Genomic DNA, 21,139 nt, shown 5'->3' on the forward strand with positions numbered 1-21,139 from the left:
GATGTGATCACAATTTCGTCCACCAAGTTTTTTGGCGCCGTTGTCGGGGATTGTTCGACTATGGATAACTGACGGTTCATCTTGTTGCTTAGATTAGGTAATTTTCTTTTCAAAAAGTTTTTCAAAATTTTTCTTTTCTTTTTCGTTTTTCCAAACTTTATTTTCGAAAAAATTAATAAAATAACCAAAAAAATCATAAAATCATAAAAACAAAAAATATTTTGTGTTTCTTGTTTGAGTCTTGAGTCAATTTTTAAGTTTGGTGTCTTGCATATTTTCTTTGCATCAAAAAAAAATTTTCAAAATTATGTTTTTGATGTTCATCTTGATCTTCAAAGTGTTCTTGGTGTTCATCTTGACATTCATAGTGTTCTTGCATGCATCTTGTGTTTTGATCCAAAATTTTCATGTTTTGGGTCATGTTTGTGTTTTTCTCTCTCATAATTAAAAATTCAAAAATAAAAAATATATCTTTTCCTTTTTTCTCTCCAATTTTTCGAAATTTTGGGTTGACTTGGTCAAAAATTTTTAAAAAAATTAGTTGTTTCTTACAAGTCAAATCAAATTTTCAAATTTTAAAATTCTTATCTTTTTAAAATCTTTTTCAAAAATCATATCTTTTCCATTTTTTTCTTTTTTTTTTCGAAAATTTCAAAAATCTTTTTCAAAATATTTTCAAAATCTTTTTCTTATCTTTATATCATATTTTCGAAAATTCACTAACAATTAATGTGATTGATTCAAAAATTTGAAGTTTGTTACTTTCTTGTTAAGAAAGGTTCAATCTTTAAGTTCTAGAATCTTATCTTCTAGTTTCTTGTTAGTAATTAATTTTAAATTTAAAAATTAAATCTTTTTCAAACATATCTTATCATATCTTTTTCAAAATTTTATCTTTTTTAAAAATTTGATTTTAAAATATCTTATCTAACTTCTTATCTTCTTGTCTTTTCAAATTTGATTTTGATATCTTTTTCAACTAACTCTTTGACTTTGTGTTTGTTTCTTATCTTTTTCAAAACCACCTAACTACTTTTCCCTCTCTAATTTTCGAAAATATCTCATACCTTTTTCAAAAATTCTTTTTTGTTTTAAATTTTAATTTTAATCTTATCTTATCTATAATTTTCGAAAATTACTAACAGCTTTTTAAAATTATTTTCGAATTTTCCCTCTCTTCTCTTATTCTATTTAATTATTTAATTACTAACACTTCTCTTCACCTCTCTTCATCTAAATATCCGAACCCACTCTTCTTCACTCTTCTCCCCTTTCTTTTTCTACTAACATAAAGGAATCTCTATACTGTGACATAGAGGATTCCTCTTCCTTTTCTTGTTTTCTTCTCTTTCATATGAGCATGAACAAGGAAAAAGGCACTCTTGTTGAAATTGATCCTGAACCTGAAAGGACTTTGAAGAGGAAACTAAGAGAAGCTAAATTACAACAATCCAGAAGTAACCTTTCAGAAAATTTCGAACAAGAGAAGGAGATGGCAGCAGAACCCAATAATGATAATGCAAGAAGGATGCTTGGTGACTTTACTAAGCCCACGTCCAAATTTGATGGAAGAAGCATCTCCATTCCTGCCATTGGAGCCAATAATTTTGAGCTCAATTAGTTGCCTTAATGCAACAAAATTGCAAAGACGAATGGAGTAGATCCTGAAGTCTAAAGACTCATGCTTTTCCCTTTTGCAGAAAGAGACAGAGCTAGAATATGGTTGGATTCACAACCTAAGGATAGCCTGGACTCATGGGAGAAGCTGGTCACGGCTTTCTTGGATAAATTCTTTCCTCCTCAAAAGCTGAGCAAGCTTAGAGTGGATGTTCAAACCTTCAAACAAAAAGATGGTGAATCCCTCTATGAAGCTTGGGAAAGATACAAGCAGTTGACCAAAAGGTGTCCATCTGACATGTTTTCAGAATGGACCATATTAGATATACTCTATTATGGTCTATCTGAATTTTCAAAAATATCATTGGACCATTCTGCAGGTGGATCCATTCACCTAAAGAAAACGCCTGCAGAAACTCAAGAACTAATTGACATGGTTGCAAATAACCAATTCATGTACACTTCTGAGAGGAATTCCATTAATAATGGGATGCCTCAGAGGAAGGGAGTTCTTGAAATTGATGCTCTGAATGCCATATTGGCTCAGAACAAAGTGTTGACTCAGCAAGTCAACATGATCTCTCAAAGTTTGAATGGATGGCAAAATGCATCCAACAGTACTAAAGAGGCAGCTTCTGAAGAAGCTTATGATCCCGAGAACCCTGCAATAGCAGAGGTAAATTACATGGGTGAACCTTATGGAAACACCTATAATTCATCATGGAGAAATCATCCAAATTTCTCATGGAAGGATCAACAAAAGCCTCAACAAGGCTTTAACAATGGTGGACGCAATAGGCTGAGCATTAGCAAGCCTTTTCCATCATCTTCTCAGCAACAGACAGAGAATTCTGAACAAAACACTTCTAATTTAGCCAATTTAGTCTCTGATCTGTCAAAGGCCACTTTCAGTTTCATGAGTGAAATAAGATCCTCCATCAGAAATCTGGAGGCACAAGTGGGCCAACTGAGTAAGAAAGTCATTGAAACTCCTCCCAGTATTCTCCCAAGCAATACAGAAGAAAATCCAAAAGGAGAGTGCAAGGCCATTGATTTAATCAATATGGCCGAATGCACAAGGGAGGAGGAGGACAAAAATCCTAGTGAGGAGGACCTCCTGGGACGTCTCTCAAGCAAGAGGGAGTTTCCTATTAAGGATCCAAAGGAATCTGAGGCTCAAATAGAGACCATAGAGATTCCATTAAATCTCCTTCTGCCATTCATGAGCTCTGAAGACTATTCTTCCTCTGAAGAGGACGAAGATGTGACTAGAGAGCAAGTTGCTCAATATTTAGGAGCTATCATGAAGCTGAATACCAAGTTGTTTGGTAATGAGACTTGGGAAAGTGAACCTCCCTTGCTCATTAGTGAACTAGATACCTGGATTCAGCAAATTTTACCTCAAAAGAAACAAGATCCTGGCAAATTCTTAATACCTTGTACCATAGGCACATTGACCTTTGAAAAAGCTCTATGTGATCTGGGGTCAGGGATAAATCTTATGCCACTCTCTGTAATGGAGAAGCTGGGGATCATTGAGGTACAACCTGCCTTGTTCTCATTACAATTGGCAGACAAATCATTGAGACAAGCTTATGGAATAGTAGAGGACGTGTTAGTAAAGGTTGAAGGCCTTTACATCCCTGCTGATTTCATAATCTTAGACACTAGGAAGGAAGAGGATGAGTGTATCATCCTTGGAAGACCTTTCCTAGCCACAGCAGGAGCTGTGATAGATGTCAACAGAGGTGAATTAGTCCTTCAATTGAATGGGGACTACCTTGTGTTTAAGGCACATGGCCATCCCTCTGTGATAAAGGAGAGTAAGCATGAAGAGCTTCTCTCAGTTCAGAGTCAAGAAGAGCCCCATAGTCAAACTCTAAGTTTGGTGTTGGGAGGCCACAACCAAACACTAAGTTTGGTGTTAAGACCCCATATCCAAACTCTAAGTTTGGTGTTGGGACTATACAACATTGACCTGATCACCTTTGTGGCTCCATGAGAGCACAATGTCAAGCTATTGACATTATGGAAGCGCTTGTTGGGAGGCAACCCAATTTTATTTATCTAATTTTTTTATTCTATTGTTATTTTGTGTTTTATTAGGTACATGATCATGAGGAGTCACGAAAAAAATATGAAAATTAAAAACAGAATCAAAAATAGCAGAAGAAAAATCACACCCTGGAGGGAGGACAGACTGGCGTTCAACGCCAGTGAGGAGCATCTGGCTGGCGTTCAACGCCAGAACAGAGCATGAATCTGGCACTGAACGCCAGAAACAAGCAACATTCTGGCATTTGAACGCCAAGAATGTGCCTTGAGGAAAGCTGGCGCTGAACGCTAGTAACAAGCATGAAACTGGCGTTCAACGCCAGAAACATGCTACATATGGGCGTTGAACGCCCAGAACATGCTTTACATGGGCGTTGAACGCCCAGAACGTGCATCACCTCGGCGTTTAAATGCCAGAATGGTACGCAAAGGCATTTTACATGCCTATTTGGTGCAGGGATGTAATTCCTTGACACCTCAGGATCTGTGGACCCCACAGGATCATCTCAGGATTTGTGGACCCCACAGGATCACCTCAGGATCTGTGGACCCCACAGGATCCCCACCTAACATATTCCCACCTTACCTCCTAATCCTATTTCACTCTTCCCCATGTCACACTTCCCATCAATTTCAATCTCTCTTCCCAATTACCCCCTTCACCACTCACATCCATCCACTCTTCCCCAAAAACCCCACCTACCTTCAAAATTCAAAAACACTTTCCCACCCAAACCCACCCTAAATGGCCGAACCTACCCTCTCCCATTTTCCTATATAAACCCCTCCATTCCACTTCCTTTTCACACAACACAACACCCTCTTCTATACCTTGGCCGAAACCCACACTCCACCTTCTCCTCAATATTTTCTTCTTCTTCTTCTTCTTCTATTCTTTCTTCTCTTGCTCGAGGGCGAGCAATATTTTAAGTTTGGTGTGGTAAAAGCATAAGTTTTTTTTTGTTTTTCCATTACCATCAATGGCACCTAAGGCCGGAGAATCCTCTAGAAAAGGAAAAGGGAAGATAAAAGCTTCCACCTCCGAGTTATAGGAGATGGAAAGATTCATCTCCAAAAGCCATCAAGACCACTTCTATGATGTTGTGGCAAAGAAGAAGGTGATCCCTGAGGTCCCTTTCAAGCTCAAGAAAAATGAGTATCCAGAGATCCGACATGAGATCCGAAGAAGAGGTTGGGAAGTCTTAACCAACCCCATGCAACAAGTCAGAATCTTAATGGTTCAAGAGTTCTATGCCAATGCATGGATCACTAGGAACCATGATCAAAGTATGAACCCGAATCCAAAGAATTATCTCACAATGGTTCGGGGGAAATACTTAGATTTAGTCCGGAAAATGTGAGGTTGGCGTTTCACTTGCCCATGATGCACGGAGATGAACGCCCCTACACTAGAAGGGTCAACTTTAATCAGAGGTTGGACCAAGTCCTAATGGACATATGTGTGGAAGGAGCTCAATGGAAAAGAGACTCCAAAGGCAAGCCAGTTCAACTAAGAAGACTGGACCTCAAGCCTGTGGCTAGAGGATGGCTGGAGTTCATTCAACGCTCCATCATTCCCACTAGCAACCGATCTGAAGTTACTGTGGATCGGGCCATCATGATTCATAGCATCATGATTGGAGAGGAAGTAGAAGTTCATGAAGTCATCTCCAATGAATTCTACAAAATAGCCGAAAAGCCCTCTACCATGGCAAGGCTAGCTTTTCCTCACCTTATTTGCCATCTATGTTACTCAGCTGGAGTTATCATAGAAGGAGACATCCCCATTGAAGAGGATAAGCCCATCACCAAGAAGAGGATGGAGCAAGCAAGAGAGACCCTCCACGGATCTCAAGAGATGCATGAGGAAGCTCATCATCAAGAAATCCCTGAGATGCCTCAAGGGATGCACTTTCCTCCCAACAACTATTGGGAATAACTCAACACTTCCTTAGAAGATTTGAGCCACAATGTGGAACAATTAAGGGTGGAACATCATGAGCACTCCATCATTCTCCATGAAAAAAGAGAAGATCAAAGAGCAATGAGGGAGGAGCAACAAAGGCAAGGAAGGGACATAGAAGAGCTTAAGGACATTGTTGGACCATCAAGAAGAAGACGCCAATAAGGTGGATTCATTCCTTGTTCTTATTTCTTCATGCTTTTCGGTTTTTATGTTGTGTTTATCTATGTTTTGTGTCTCTACTTCATGATCATTAGTAGTTAGTAACTATGTCTTAAAGCTATGAATAAATTCCATTAATCCTTCACCTCTCTTAAATGAAAAATGTTTTAATTCAAAAGAACAAGAAGTACATGAATTTCGAATTTATCCTTGAATTTAGTTTAATTATATTGATGTGGTGACAATACTTTTTGTTTTCTGAATGAATGCTTGAACAGTGCATATTTTTTATCTTGTTGTTTATGAATGTTAAAATTGTTGGCTCTTGAAAGAATGATGAACAAAGAGAAATGTTATTGATAATCTGAAAAATCATAAAATTGATTCTTGAAGCAAGAAAAAGCAGTGAAAAACAAAACAAAATGGCGAAAAAACTAATAGAAAGAAAAAGAAAAAGCAAGCAGAAAAAGCCAATAGCCCTTAAAACCAAAAGGCAAGGGGAAAAAGGATCCAAGGCTTTGAGCACCAATGGATAGGAGGGCCCAAGGAAATAAAATCCAGGCCTAAGCGGCTAATTCATGCTGTCCCTAACCATGTGCTTGTGTCATGAAGGTCCAAGTGAAAAGCTTGAGACTGAGTGGTTAAAGTCGTGATCCAAAGCAAAAAAAGTGTGCTTAAGAGCTCTGGACACCTCTAACTGGGGACTCTAGCAAAGCTGAGTCACAATCTAAAAAGGTTCACCCAGTCATGTGTCTGTGGCATTTATGTATCCAGTGGTAATACTGGAAAACAAATTGCTTAGGGCCACGGCCAAGACTCATAAAAGTAGCTGTGTTCAAGAATCAACATACTTAACTAGGAGAATCAATAACACTATCTGAAATTCTAAGTTCCTATAGAAGCCAATCATTCTAAACTTCAAAGGAAAAAGTGAGATGCCAAAACTGTTCAGAAGCAAAAAGCTACAAGTCCCGCTCATCTAATTAGAATTAATATTAATTGATATTTTGACATTTATAGTATATTCTCTTCTTTTTATCCTATTTGATTTTCAGTTTCTTGGGGACAAGCAACAATTTAAGTTTGGTGTTGTGATGAGCGGATAATTTATACGTTTTTTGGCACTGTTTTTAGGTAGTTTTTAGTAAGTTCAAGCTACTTTTAGGGATGTTTTCATTAGTATTTATGTTAAATTCACATTTCTGGACTTTACTATGAGTTTGTATGTTTTTCTGTGATTTCAGATAATTTCTGGCTGAAATTGAGGGACTTGAGCAAAACTCTGATAGGAGGCTGACAAAGGACTGCTGATGCTGTTGGAATCTGACCTCCCTGCACTCAAAATAAATTTTATGGAGCTATAGAACCTCAAATGATGCGCTCTCAACGGCGTTGGAAAATAGACATCCAGAGCTTTCCATCAATATATAATAGTTCATACTTTATTCGGGAATGGATGACGTAAAGTGGCGCTCAACGCCAAGTACATGCTGCTGTCTAGAGTTAAACGCCAAAAACACGTCACAACCCGGAGTTGAACGCCCAAAACACGTTATAACTTGGCGTTCAACTCCAAGGGAAGCCTCAGCTCGTGGATAGATCAAGCTCAGCCCAAACATACACCAAGTGGGCCCCGGAAGTGGATATATGCATCAATTACTTACTCATGTAAACCCTAGTAGCTAGTTTAGTATAAATAAGACTTTTTACTAGTGTATTATGGAATCTTTTGGCCATTGAGTCTTTTGACCATTCGGTCTTCTGATCACGTTTTGGGGGCTGGCCATTCGGCCATGCCTGAACCTTTCACTTATGTTTTTTCAACGGTGGAGTTTCTACACACCATAGATTAAGGATGTGGAGCTCTGCTGTACCTCAAGTTTCAATACAATTACTATTATTTTCCATTCAATTCTCTTTTATTCTTATTCCAAGATATACGTTGCCTAACAACTTGATGAATGTGATGATCCGTGACACTCATCATCATTCTCACCTATGAACGCGCGTGACTGACAACCACTTCCGTTCTACCTTAGGCCTGGCGCATATCTCTTAGATTCCCCAACAGAATCTTCGTGGTATAAGCTAGATAGATGGCGGCATTCATGGGAATCCGGAAAGTCTAACCTTGTCTGTGGTATTCCGAGTAGGATTCTGGGAATTTGGAAAGTCTAACCTTGTCTGTGGTATTCCGAGTAAGATTCTGGTATTGAATGACTGTGACGAGCTTCAAACTCCTGAAGGCTGGGCGTTAGTGACAGACGCAAAAGAATCAATGGATTCTATTTCAACCTGATTTAGAACCGACAGATGATTAGCCGTGTTGTGACAGAGCATTTGGACCATTTTCCCTGAGAGGATGGGATGTAGCCATTGTCAAGGGTGATGCCTCCAGACGATTAGCCATGCAGTGACAGCGCATAGGACCATTTTCCCGAGAGGATGAAAAGTAGCCATTGATGACGGTGATGCCCTACATACAGCTTGCCATGGAAAGGAGTAAGAAGGATTGGATGAATGTAATAAGAAAGTAGAGATTCAAGAGGAGCACAGCAGCTCCATACGCCTATCTGAAATTCCCACTATTGATTTACATAAGTATTTCTATCTTATTTTATTTTCTGTTTATTATTAATTTTTGAAATCCATAACCATTTAATCTGCCTAACTGAGATTTACAAGGTGACCATAGCCTGCTTCATACCAACAATCTCTGTGGGATTGACCCTTACTCACGTAAGGTATTACTTGGATGACCTAGTACACTTGCTGGTTAAGTTGAACGGAGTTGTGTCCACACATAGCCAAGAGCCACAATAATGATTCCATACAATAACAAAGAGTACTACATTGATGTGATCACAATTTCGTCCACCAGGTACAAAAACAAGGGATCACGAGTCAAGAAGGACTAAAGCACTAATCTTGTGTGTAGAGCAAATTTAATGCCAAACAAGTCATGAAGCACCAAGAGTAACCAAGAAATTCTCAACAATTGCGTAAGGGTATTCAACACCATTACTAAAATAAGAAACTTAGAAAGAAAAATAAGAACAAGCTATGAAAACAAAATTAAAATGCAATGAATGAAAATAAGCAAATGCAATAAAAGAAAATAGAAGAATAGAAATTTTTTTTACATTAGTTTTTTTATTTATTTTTTATTTTATTTTAATTTTTTTAGAAATATTTTTTATTTTTTTTCAAGAGAGAAAGAAGAAAAAAAAAGAAAAAGAAAAAATAGAAAGAAAGAAGAAGAAAAGAAGAAAGAAGGAGAAAGGAGGAAGGAGAAAAACAGGGTGCGAATCCGCGCGCACGCCATGCGTGCTTATGCGCGGATGCGGCAAGGACAATCTGCGCGTGCGTGCCATGCGTGCTTATGCACGGATCGCCTGGCACAATGTAGGCATAAAGTGGGCACAACTCTCGGGTTTTAGGACTAGGAGTTGTGAAACCACATCAGCGCGAGCGTGTACAGCGTGCTTGTGCGCCGATGCCCCCCTTTTTTCTTAAAGAACAAAAACATAATTTAACCCTCTCCTAACCTATAAACATTCTAAAGCAACCAAAGTTCAAATTTAACAACATATCTTTTTAGTTTTTGAAAAATTTTCAAACATACTAAAAACAAAACTTATACTACAAATAAAATGCAATTCAACAACAACTAAATTAATCAAAACAAACTAAGAGACAACCAATCAATCAAAGAAAAATGTAAAAGAGTATAGAAAATAAAAAAAAACTACTGATGCACGAAATTGTGATCATCAATGGCGCCATCAACATGGTACGCACAATTGTAATCTCAACTCTTTATCACAACTTCGCACAACTAACCAGCAAGTGCACTGGGTCATCCAAGTAATAAACCTTACGCGAGTAAGGGTCGATCCCACGGAGATTGTTGGTATGAAGCAAGCTATGGTCACCTTGTAAATCTTAGTCAGGCAGATTCAAATGGTTATGGATGATATATGAATAAAGCATTAAGATAGAGATGCTTATGTAATTCATTGGTGAGAATTTCAGATAAGCGAATGGAGATGCTTTGTCCCTTCCGTCTCTCTACTTTCCTACTGTCTTCATCCAATCCTTCTTACTCCTTTCCATGGCAAGCTGTATGTAGGGTTTCACCGTTGTCAGTGGCTACCTCCCATCCTCTTAGTGAAAATGTTCTACGCACTCTGTCACGGCACGGCTAATCATCTGTCGGTTCTCAATCAGGTTGGAATAGAATCCAGTGATTCTTTTACGTCTGTCACTAATGCCCAGCCTTCAGAAGTTTGAAGCTCGTCACAGTCATTCAATCATTGAATCCTACTCAGAATACCACATACAAGGTTTAGACCTTCCGGATTCTCTTGAATGCCGCCATCAATTCTAGCTTATACCACGAAGATTCCGATCAAGGGATCCAAGAGATAAACATTCAAGCCTTGTTTGCTTGTAGAATATAAGTGGTTGTCAGGCACTCGTTCATAAGTGAGAATGATGATGAGTGTCACATAATCATCACATTCATCATGTTCTTGGGTGCAAATGAATATCTTAGAACAAGAATAAGCTGAATTGAATAGAAGAACAATAGTAATTGCATTAATACTCGAGGTACAGCAGAGCTCCACACCTTAATCTATGGTGTGTAGAAACTCCACCGTTGAAAATACATAAGAACAAGGTCTAGGCATGGCCGTGAGTCCAGCCCCCATGATCTAAGATAGCATAAGACTAAAGATAGCTACCAAGATAAGAATACAATAGTAAAAGGTCCTATTCATAGAGAACTAGTAGCCTAGGGTTTACAAGGATGAGTAAATGACATAAAAATCCACTTCCGGGCCCACTTGGTGTGTGCTTGGGCTGAGCATTGAAGAATTTTCGTGTAGAGACTTCTCTTGGAGTTAAACGCCAGCTTTTGTGCCAGTTTGGGCGTTTAACTCCCATTCTTGTGCCAGTTCCGGCGTTTAACGCCGGGCAGTTTTGAGCTGATTTGGAACGCCGGTTTGGGCCATCAAATCTCGGGCAAAGTTTGGACTATTATATACTGCTGGAAAGCCCAGAATGTCTACTTTCCAACGCAGTTGAGAGCGCGCCAATTATGATTCGGTAGCTCCAGAAAAGCCACTTCGAGTGCAGGGAGGTCAGAATCCAACAGCATCTGCGGTCCTTTTCAGCCTCTGAATCAGATTTTTGCTCAGGTCCCTCAATTTCAGCCAGAAAATACCTGAAATCACAGAAAAACACACAAACTCATAGTAAAGTCCAGAAAAGTGAACTTTAACTAAAAACTAATAAAAATATACTAAAAACTAACTAAAACATACTAAAAACATACTAAAAACAATGCCAAAAAGCATATAAATTATCCGCTCATCACAACACCAAACTTAAATTGTTGCTTGTCCCCAAGCAACTGAAAATCAAATAAGATAAAAAGAAGAGAATATGCAATGAACTCCAAAAACATCTATGAAGATCAGTATTAATTAGATGAGCGGGGCTTTAGCTTTTTGCCTCTGAATAGTTTTGGCATCTCACTCTATCCTTTGAAATTTAGAATGATTGGCTTCTATAGGAACTCAGAATCCAGATAGTGTTATTGATTCTCCTAGTTAAGTATGATGATTCTTGAACACAGCTACTTTATGAGTTTTGGCCGTGGCCCAAAGCACTCTGTCTTCCAGTATTACCACCGGATACATACATACCACAGACACATAACTGGGTGAACCTTTTCAGATTATGACTCAGCTTTGCTAGAGTCCCCAATTAGAGGTGTCCAGGGTTCTTAAGCACACTCTTTTTGCTTTGGATCACAACTTTATTATTTTTTTTCTTTTCTCTCTCTTTTTTTCGTTTTTTTCTCTCTTTCTTTTTTTTTTTCGTTTTTTTCTTCCCTTTTTTTTGTATTCACTGCTTTTTCTTGCTTCAAGAATCATTTTTATGATTTTTTAGATCCTCAGTAACATGTCTCCTTTTTCATCATTCTTTCAAGAGCCAACACTCATGAACAACAAATTCAAAAGATTTATGCACTGTTCAAGCATACATTCAGAAACCAAAATATTGCCACCACATCAAAATAATTAATCTGTTATAAAAATTTAAAATTCATGCAATTCTTCTCTTTTTCAATTAAGAACATTTTTCATTCAAGAAAGGTGATGGATTCATAGGACATTCATAACTCTAAAGCATAGACACTAAGACACTAATGATCATAAGACACAAACATGAATAGACATAAGCATGATTTTTTGAAAAACAGAAAAATAAAGAACAAGGAGATTAAAGAACGGGTCCACCTTAGTGATGGCGGCTTGTTCTTCCTCTTGAAGATCTTATGGAGTGCTTGAGCTCCTCAATGTCTCTTCCTTGCCTTTGTTGCTCCTCTCTCATGATTCTTTGATCTTCTCTAATTTCATGGAGGAGGATGAAATGTTCTTGGTGCTCCACCCTTAGTTGTCCCATGTTGGAACTCAATTCTCCTAGGGAGGTATTGATTTGCTCCCAATAGTTTTGTGGAGGAAAGTGCATCCCTTGAGGCATCTCAGGGATTTCATGATGAGAGGGGTCTCTTGTTTGCTCCATCCTTTTTCTTAGTGATGGGCTTGTCCTCATCAATGAGGGTGTCTCCCTCTATGTCAACTCCAACTGAATAACAGAGCTGACAAATTAGATGAGGAAAGGCTAACCTTGCCAAGGTAGAGGACTTGTCCGCCACCTTATAAAGTTCTTGGGATATAACCTCATGAACTTCTACTTCCTCTCTAATCATGATGCTATGAATCATGATTGCCCGGTCTATAGTAACTTCGGACCAGTTGCTAGTCGGAATGATTGAGCGTTGGATAAACTCCAACCATCCTCTAGCCATGGGCTTGAGGTCATGCCTTCTCAGTTGAACCGGCTTCCCTCTTGAATCTCTCTTCCATTGAGCGCCCTCTTCACAGATGTCTATGAGGACTTGGTCCAACCTTTGACCAAAGTTGACCCTTCTAGTGTAAGGGTGTTCATCTCCTTGCATCATGGGCAAGTTGAATGCCAACCTTACATTTTCCAAACTAAAATCTAAGTATTTCTCCCGAACCATTGTAAGCCAATTCTTTGGGTCCGGGTTCACACTTTGATCATGGTTCTTGGTGATCCATGCATTGGCATAGAACTCTTGAACCATTAAGATCCTGACTTGTTGAATGGGGTTGGTAAGAACTTCCCAACCTCTTCTTCGGATCTCATGTCGGATCTCCGGATATTCACTCTTTTTGAGTTTGAAAGGGACCTCGGGGATCACCTTCTTCATGGCCACAACTTCATAGAAGTGGTCTTGATGCACCCTTGAGATGAATCTCTCCATCTCCCATGACTCGGAGGTGGAAGCTTTTGCCTTCCCTTTCCTCTTTCTAGAGGTTTCTCCGGCCTTGGATGCCATAAATGGTTATGGAAAAACAAAAAGCAATGCTTTTACCACACCAAACTTAAAAGATTTGCTCGTCCTCGAGCAAAAGAATAAAGAAGAGAGTAGAAGAAGAAGAAATGAAGGAGATGGAGGAGGCTTTGTAGTTCGGCTAAGGGGAAGAAGTAGTGTTTAGGTTGTGTGAAAATGAAGGAGTGAAGATGGGTTTATATAGTAGTGGAGATGGGGTGTATGGTTCGGTCATGTATGGGTGGGTTTGGGAGGGAAAGTGTTTTGAATTTGAATGGTGAGGTAGGTGGGGTTTTATGAAGGATGGATGTGAGTGGTGAAGAGAAAAGATGGGATTTGATAGGTGAGAGGTTTTTGGGGAAGAGGTATTGAGGTGATTGGTGAATGGGTGAAGAAGAGAGAGAGTGGTGGGGTAGGTGGGGATCCTGTGGGGTCCACAGATCCTGAGGTGTCAAGGAAAATTCATCCATGCACCAAGTGGCGAGCAAAAATGCTCTTTATGCCAATTATGGCGTTAAACGCCGGGCTGGTGCCCATTTCTGGCGTTTAACGCCAACTTCTTGCCCTTTCCTAGCGTTTAACGCCAGTCTGGTGCCCCTTTCTGGTGATAAACGCCCAGAATGGTGCCAGACTGGGCATTAAACGCCCATTTGCTGCCCTTACTGGCGTTTAAACACCAGCAAGGTCTTCCTCCAGGGTGTGCTATTTTTCTTTCTGTTTTTCATTCTGTTTTTGCCTTTTTCAATTGATTTTGTGACTTTCCATGATCATCAACCTACAGAAAACATAAAATAACAAAGGAAAAATAAATAAATATAACATTGGGTTGCCTCCCAAGAAGCGCTTCTTTAATGTCAGTAGCTTGACAGTGGGCTCTCATGGAGCCTCACATATGCTCAGAGCAATGTTGGAACCTCCCAACACCAAACTTAGAGCTTGAATGTGGGGGTTCAACACCAAACTTAGAAGTTGGTTGTGGCCTCCCAACACCAAACTTAGAGTGTGCCTGTGGGGGCTCTGTTTGGCTCTGTTTTGAGAGAAGCTCTTCATGCTTCCTCTCCATGGTGACAGAGGGATATCCTTGAGCCTTAAACACAAAGGATTATTCATTTACTTGAATGATCAATTCTCCTCTATCTACATCAATCACAGCCTTTGCTGTGGCTAGAAAGGGTTTGCCAAGGATGATGGATTCATCCTTGCACTTCCCAGTTTCTAGGACTATGAAATCAGCAGGGATGTAATGGTCTTCAATCTTTACCAAAACATCCTCTACAAGCCCATAAGCTTGTTTTCTTGAATTGTCTGCCATCTCTAGTGAGATTCTTGTAGCTTGTACCTCAAAGATCCCTAGCTTCTCCATTGCAGAGTGAGGCATGAGGTTTACACATGACCCTAGGTCACACAGAGCCTTCTTGAAGATCATGGTGCCTAATGTACAAGGTATTGAGAACTTTTCAGGGTCCTGTCTCTTTTGAGGTAATCTCTGCCTAGTCAAGTTATCCAGCTCTTTGGTGAGCAAAGGGGGTTCATCCTCCCAAGTCTCATTACCAAATAACTTGTCATTTAGCTTCATGATTGCTCCAAGGTACTTGGCAACTTGCTCTTCAGTGACATCTTCATCCTCTTCAGAGGAAGAATACTCATCAGAGCTCATGAATGGCAGAAGTAAATTCAATGGAATCTTTATGGTCTCAGTGTGAGCCTCAGATTCCCATGGTTCCTCATTAGGGAACTCATTGGAGGCCAATGAACGTCCATTGAGGCCTTCCTTAGTGGCGCTCACTGCCTCTTCCTCCTCTCCAAATTTGGACATGTAGGTCATGTTAATGGCCTTGCACTCTCCTTTTGGATTCTCTTCTGTATTGCTTGGAAGAGTGCTAGGAGGGAGTTCAGTAATTTTCTTACTCAGCTGACCCACTTGTGCCTCCAAGTTTCTAATGGAGGACCTTGTTTCAGTCATGAAATTTTGAGTGGTTTTGATTAGATCAGAGACCATGGTTGCTAAGTCAGAGTAGCTCTGCTTAGAATTCTCTGTCTGTTGCTGAGAAGATGATGGAAAAGGCTTGCCATTGCTAAACCTGTTTCTTCCACCATTATTGTTGTTGAAACCTTGTTGAGGTCTCTGTTGATCCTTCCATGAGAGATTTGGATGATTTCTCCATGAAGGATTATAGGTGTTTCCATAGGGTTCTCCCATGTAATTCACCTCTTCCATTGAAGGGTTCTCAGGATCATAAGCTTCTTCTTCAGATGAAGCGTCCTTAGTACTGCCTGGTGCAGCTTGCATTCCAGACAGACTTTGAGAAATCATATTGACTTGCTGAGTCAATATTTTGTTCTGAGCCAATATGGCATTCAGAGTATCAATCTCAAGAACTCCTTTCTTCTGATTCGTCCCATTGTTTACAGGATTCCTTTCAGAAGTGTACATGAATTGGTTATTTGCAACCATTTCAATCAGTTCTTGAGCTTCTGTAGGCGTCTTCTTCAGATGAAGAGAGCCTCCAGCAGAACTATCCAATGACATCTTGGACAGTTTAGATAGACCATCATAGAAGATACCTATGATGCTCCATTCAGAAAGCATGTCAGAAGGACACTTTCTGATCAATTGCTTGTATCTTTCCCAAGCTTCATAGAGGGATTCACCTTCCTTTTGTCTGAAGGTTTGGACTTCCACTCTAAGCTTACTCAATTTTTGAGGTGGAAAGAACTTTGCCAAGAAGGCATTGACTAGCTTTTCCCAAGAGTTCAGGCTTTCTTTAGGTTGTGAGTCCAACCATATCCTAGCTATGTCTCTTACAGCAAAAGGGAATAGCATAAGTCTGTAGACCTCAAGGTCAACCCCATTGGTTTTGACAGTGTCACAGATTTGCAAGAACTCAGCTAGAAACTGATGAGGATCTTCCAATGGAAGTCCATGAAACTTGCAGTTCTCTTGCATTAGAGAAACTAATTGAGGCTTAAGCTCAAAGTTGTTTGCTCAAATGGCAGGAATAGAGATGCTTCTCCCATAGAAGTCGGGAGTAGGTGCAGTAAAGTCACCCAGCACCTTCCTTGCATTGTTGGCATTGTTGTTGTTTTCGGCTGCCATGTCTTCTTCTTTGAAGATTTATGTTAGGTCCTCTACAGAGAATTGTGCTTTAGCTTCTTTTAGCTTTCGCTTCAAGGTCCTTTCAGGTTCAGGGTCAGCCTCAACAAGAATGCTTTTGTCTTTGCTCCTGCTCATATGAAAGAGAAAAGAACAAGAAAATATGAAATCCTCTATGTCACAGTATAGAGATTCCTTGAGGTGTCAGAGGAAAAGAAAAATAGAAGGAAGAGGTAGAAAATTTGAACTTATCAAGGAAAGATGGAGTTCGAATTGTGCATTGAGGAGTAGTGTTAGTCCATAAATAGAAGGATGTGAGAAGAGGGGAAGAAATTTTCGAAAATTAAGTAAGAGATTTTAAAAACATTTTGAAAAACACTAATTGATTTTTGAAAACTAAGAGTGGAAAAGAAATCAAATGATTTTTGAAAAAGATTTTAAAATAAGAAATTAAAAAGATATGATTGAAAACTATTTTGAAAAAGATATGATCAAGAAGATATGATTTGAAAAACAATTTAAAAAGATTTGATTTTAAAAATTAATGACTTGGCTAACAAGAAAAGAGATGATTCAAACATTAAACCTTTTTTTCAACAGAAAAGGCAACATACTTGAAATGTTGAATCAAATCATTAATTGATAGCAAGTATTTTTGAAAATGGAAAGAAATTGATTTTGAAAAAGATTTGATTGAAAAGATTTGATTTGAAAAAGATTTGATTTTGAAAAATTTTGAAAACTTGAAAAAAATTTGCATTAAAAACAAAATCTTCCCTCTTGTGCCATCCTGGCGTTAAACGCCCGGAATGGTGCACATTATGGCGTTTAACGCCCAAAACTCACCCCTTTTGGGCGTTAAACGCCCAGCCAGGCACCTTGGCTGGCGTTTAAACGCCAGCTTTCCTTCTTCACTGGGCGTTTTAAACGCCCAGCTTTTTCTGTGTAATTCATCTGCAGTATGTTCTGAATCTTCAATTCTCTGTATTATTGACTTGAAAAGACACAAATTAAAAATTTTTTTGGATTTTTAATAATGAGGAATAATCAAAATGCAACTGAAATCAAATAAACAATGCATGCAAGACACCAAACTTAGAAGTTTGTATACTACTGACAAATTGAGAATGCATATGAGAAACAACAAAACACTCAAGACAAGAGAATTTAAAGATCAGAGCAAGTAAATCATCAAGATCAACTTGAAGATCACTGAAGACACATGAAAAATGCAAGAAGAACAGAAACATGCAATTGACACCAAACTTAAAATGAGACTAGTGTCTCAATAAGAAACATAAAATATTTTTGGTTTTTTTTATGATTTTGTAATTTTTTTGGTTTTTTCGAAAATTAAGTGGAAAAGAAAATAAAGATATCAAAATTCTTAATGAGAATTCCAGGAATCATGCAATGTTAGTCTAAAAACTTGGTGCACGAAATTGTGATCATCAATGGCGCCATCAACATGGTACGCACAATTGTAATCTCAACTCTTTATCACAACTTCGCACAACTAACCAGCAAGTGCACTGGGTCGTCCAAGTAATAAACCTTACGCGAGTAAGGGTCGATCCCACAGAGATTGTTGGTATGAAGCAAGCTATGGTCACCTTGTAAATCTTAGTCAGGCAGATTCAAATGGTTATTGATGATATATGAATAAAGCATAAAGATAGAGATGCTTATGTAATTCATTGGTGAGAATTTCAGATAAGCGAATGGAGATGCTTTGTCCCTTCCGTCTCTCTGCTTTCCTACTGTCTTCATCCAATCCTTCTTACTCCTTTCCATGGCAAGCTGTATGTAGGGTTTCACCATTGTCAGTGGCTACCTCCCATCCTCTCAGTGAAAATGTTCTACGCACCCTGTCACGGCACGGCTAATCATCTGTCGGTTTTCAATCAGGTTGGAATAGAATCCAGTGATTCTTTTGCGTCTGTCACTAACGCCCAGCCTTCAGGAGTTTGAAGCTCGTCACAGTCATTCAATCATTGAATCCGACTCAGAATACCACAGACAAGGTTTAGACCTTCCGGATTCTCTTGAATGCCGCCATCAATTCTAGCTTATACCACGAAGATTCCGATCAAGGATCCAAGAGATAAACATTCAAGCCTTGTTTGCTTGTAGAACAGAAGTGGTTGTCAGGCACTCGTTCATAAGTGAGAATGATGATGAGTGTCACATAATCATCACATTCATCATGTTCTTGGGTGCAAATGAATATCTTAGAACAAGAATAAACTAAATTGAATAGAAGAACAATAGTAATTGCATTAATACTCCATGTACAGCAGAGCTCCACACCTTAATCTATGGTGTGTAAAAACTCCACCGTTGAAAATACATAAGAACAAGGTCTAGGCATGGCCGTGAGGCCAGCCCCCATGATCTAAGATAGCATAAGACTAAAGATAGCTACCAAGATAAGAATACAATAGTGAAAGGTCCTATTCGTAGAGAACTAGTAGCCTAGGGTTTACAAGGATGAGTAAATGACATAAAAATCCACTTCCGGGCCCACTTGGTGTGTGCTTGGGCTGAGCATTGAAGCATTTTCGTGTAGAGACTTCTCTTGGAGTTAAACGCCAGCTTTTGTGCCAGTGTGGGCGTTTAACTCCCATTCTTGTGCCAGTTCCGGTGTTTAACGCCGGGCAGTTTTGAGCTGATTTGGAACGCCGGTTTAGGCCATCAAATCTCAAGCAAAGTATGGACTATTATATATTGCTGAAAAGCCCAGGATGTCTACTTTCTAACGCAGTTGAGAGCGCGCCAATTGGGCTTCTGTAGCTCCAGAAATCCACTTCGAGTGCAGGGAGGTCAGAATCCAACAGCATCTGCGGTCCTTTTCAGCCTCTGAATCAGATTTTTGCTCAGGTCCCTCAATTTCAGCCAGAAAATACCTGAAATCACAGAAAAACACACACACTCATAGTAAAGTCCAGAAAAGTAAATTTTAACTAAAAACTAATAAAAATATACTAAAAACTAACTAAAATATACTAAAAACATACTAAAAACAATGCCAAAAAGCGTATAAATTATCCGCCTATCAACTACCTACAATGGCAACTCCAATCACTTATTACCCAAATCTAAAAGAGAGTGAAAAGAGTTTACCATGGTGGGGTGTCTCCCACCTAGCACTTTTAGTTTAAGTCCTTAAGTTGGACATTTGGTGGGGGTCCTTGCTATGGTGGCTTATGCTTGAATTTGTCCGGGAATCCCCACCAATGTTTCTCCAATGTCCACCGGGATCCCAAATTAGGCGCACAAGGCCTTCAAGTAAGCTCAAGTGAATGACGAGGCCCTAAGAGTGTTGATTGTTCCGGGGTCCCAAACCTTGTTCTTGCACCCATCTTCTCGTTGACTACCATAGTTAAATTTCGGTGACAAGGCTTGTGAATTCTTAATTAGACCTCCAAATATTCTCCTAGACCCATGCAATTTGGTTTTACACCAACCATTGCCATTCAACTTTGAGCATGCAACCATTATGAACTTAGATTGATGTTTCCAACCACTACACAACTCTTTCTTACTCTTAACTCCACAAAGAGCTCTAAGTTGACCATTATTTTTAATCAAACCATATTCAAGTGGGAAAGTAAAGATTAGAGATAAAAATTTTACCCACTTGAATGTTGTGTAGGATGGTGACTTAGGAAGGGGGACCTCCCCACACTTAGACAATGCGAGGTCTACTCCCTTGTGCTCTTTCTTGATTACCTTCACCTCTTGGCAAGCTTCTTCAACTTCAACCTCTTTCTCTTGACAAAGTTCTTTACATTCAACCACTTCTTCACCAACTTCTTCTAGCTCTTCCCCACTCTTCACATCACAACTTGGAGGTAATGTGGAACTCACCTCAACATCTACCTTAATTACAATAAGGGAAGATTTCTCAAATACCAAAGGATCATGTGTTGGTGTGGGATCATCTTCACGAGGACGAGTTGTTATTTGTTCACCTTCTTCTAGTTCTTCATCATTCATTATATGCTTAGGAGGTTGCGCATTATCCTCCTCAACACCAAATCCAAGCTCATTGGAAGAAGGTTCAACAACTTCCACAAAATTATCAACAATATCATTTGGTGTGGAAGTGTTCTTAAGCTTGGAATCCACCTCTTATTCAACCACTTCTTCTTCGTTAACAATCTTTTCACTATCCACTTGTTGCAAGACATACCCCATCTCCTTGTCCTCATGTTGAGATTCTAAAATCTCCTTCATGCTCCTTTCTTCTGTTGATTTCTCACATTCATCTGTGGAGATGCTTTGCTTGTTGCATGAGTCCCATGAGTCTAAGATAGCGGTAATGTTAGCAAACTGAGCCATGATTTTTTCAAATATAGGCGGTAATTCATCTTGTGATTGAGAGTTCTCATACATTGGAGGTGGTTCATCTTGGTAATAGTATGGAGGTGGTGGTTCTTGAGGGTATTGGTGGTGGAATTGGGGTGGTTCTTCATATGGTTCATATGGTTCACAAGGTGGTTGGTATGGTGGATATGGGTTGGGGTCGTATGGAGGTGTTTGGTGAAAAGGGGCTTGTGAGTAAGATGGTTCAAAATTATGTTGAGGAGGTGGTTCATAGGTATATGGTGGTGGTTGTTGACAATCACAATAAGGGTCACCACATCCCTTAGATTGATATGCATTAGGATGAAAGTTATACCCATAAGAAACTGGAGGTTGTTGTTGCCAAGAAGGTTGATCAATCCCTTTAGGGTCCTCCCATCTTTGATTATTCCATCCTTGATGCACATCCTCATTATAGCTTCCATTTCCTACAACATAGTTTGAGCCA

At 39.2% G+C, this 21,139-nt stretch overlaps 2 non-coding genes across 2 annotated transcripts; one reads left to right on the forward strand and one right to left on the reverse strand.

Moving 5' to 3' along the window:
* Positions 1 to 1,813: 1,813 nt before the first annotated feature.
* On the reverse strand, positions 1,814 to 1,917 carry LOC112804939 (small nucleolar RNA R71). Its single transcript, XR_003203555.1, has one exon. It is a non-coding gene; the product is annotated as a small nucleolar RNA R71 (small nucleolar RNA).
* Positions 1,918 to 15,813: 13,896 nt separating this feature from the next.
* On the forward strand, positions 15,814 to 15,921 carry LOC112805065 (small nucleolar RNA R71). The gene has a single exon (XR_003203677.1). It is a non-coding gene; the product is annotated as a small nucleolar RNA R71 (small nucleolar RNA).
* The last annotated feature ends 5,218 nt before the right edge of the window (positions 15,922 to 21,139 follow it).

The sequence above is a fragment of the Arachis hypogaea genome, chromosome 5 (genome assembly GCF_003086295.3).
Source record: "Arachis hypogaea cultivar Tifrunner chromosome 5, arahy.Tifrunner.gnm2.J5K5, whole genome shotgun sequence".
NCBI lineage: Eukaryota > Viridiplantae > Streptophyta > Magnoliopsida > Fabales > Fabaceae > Arachis > Arachis hypogaea.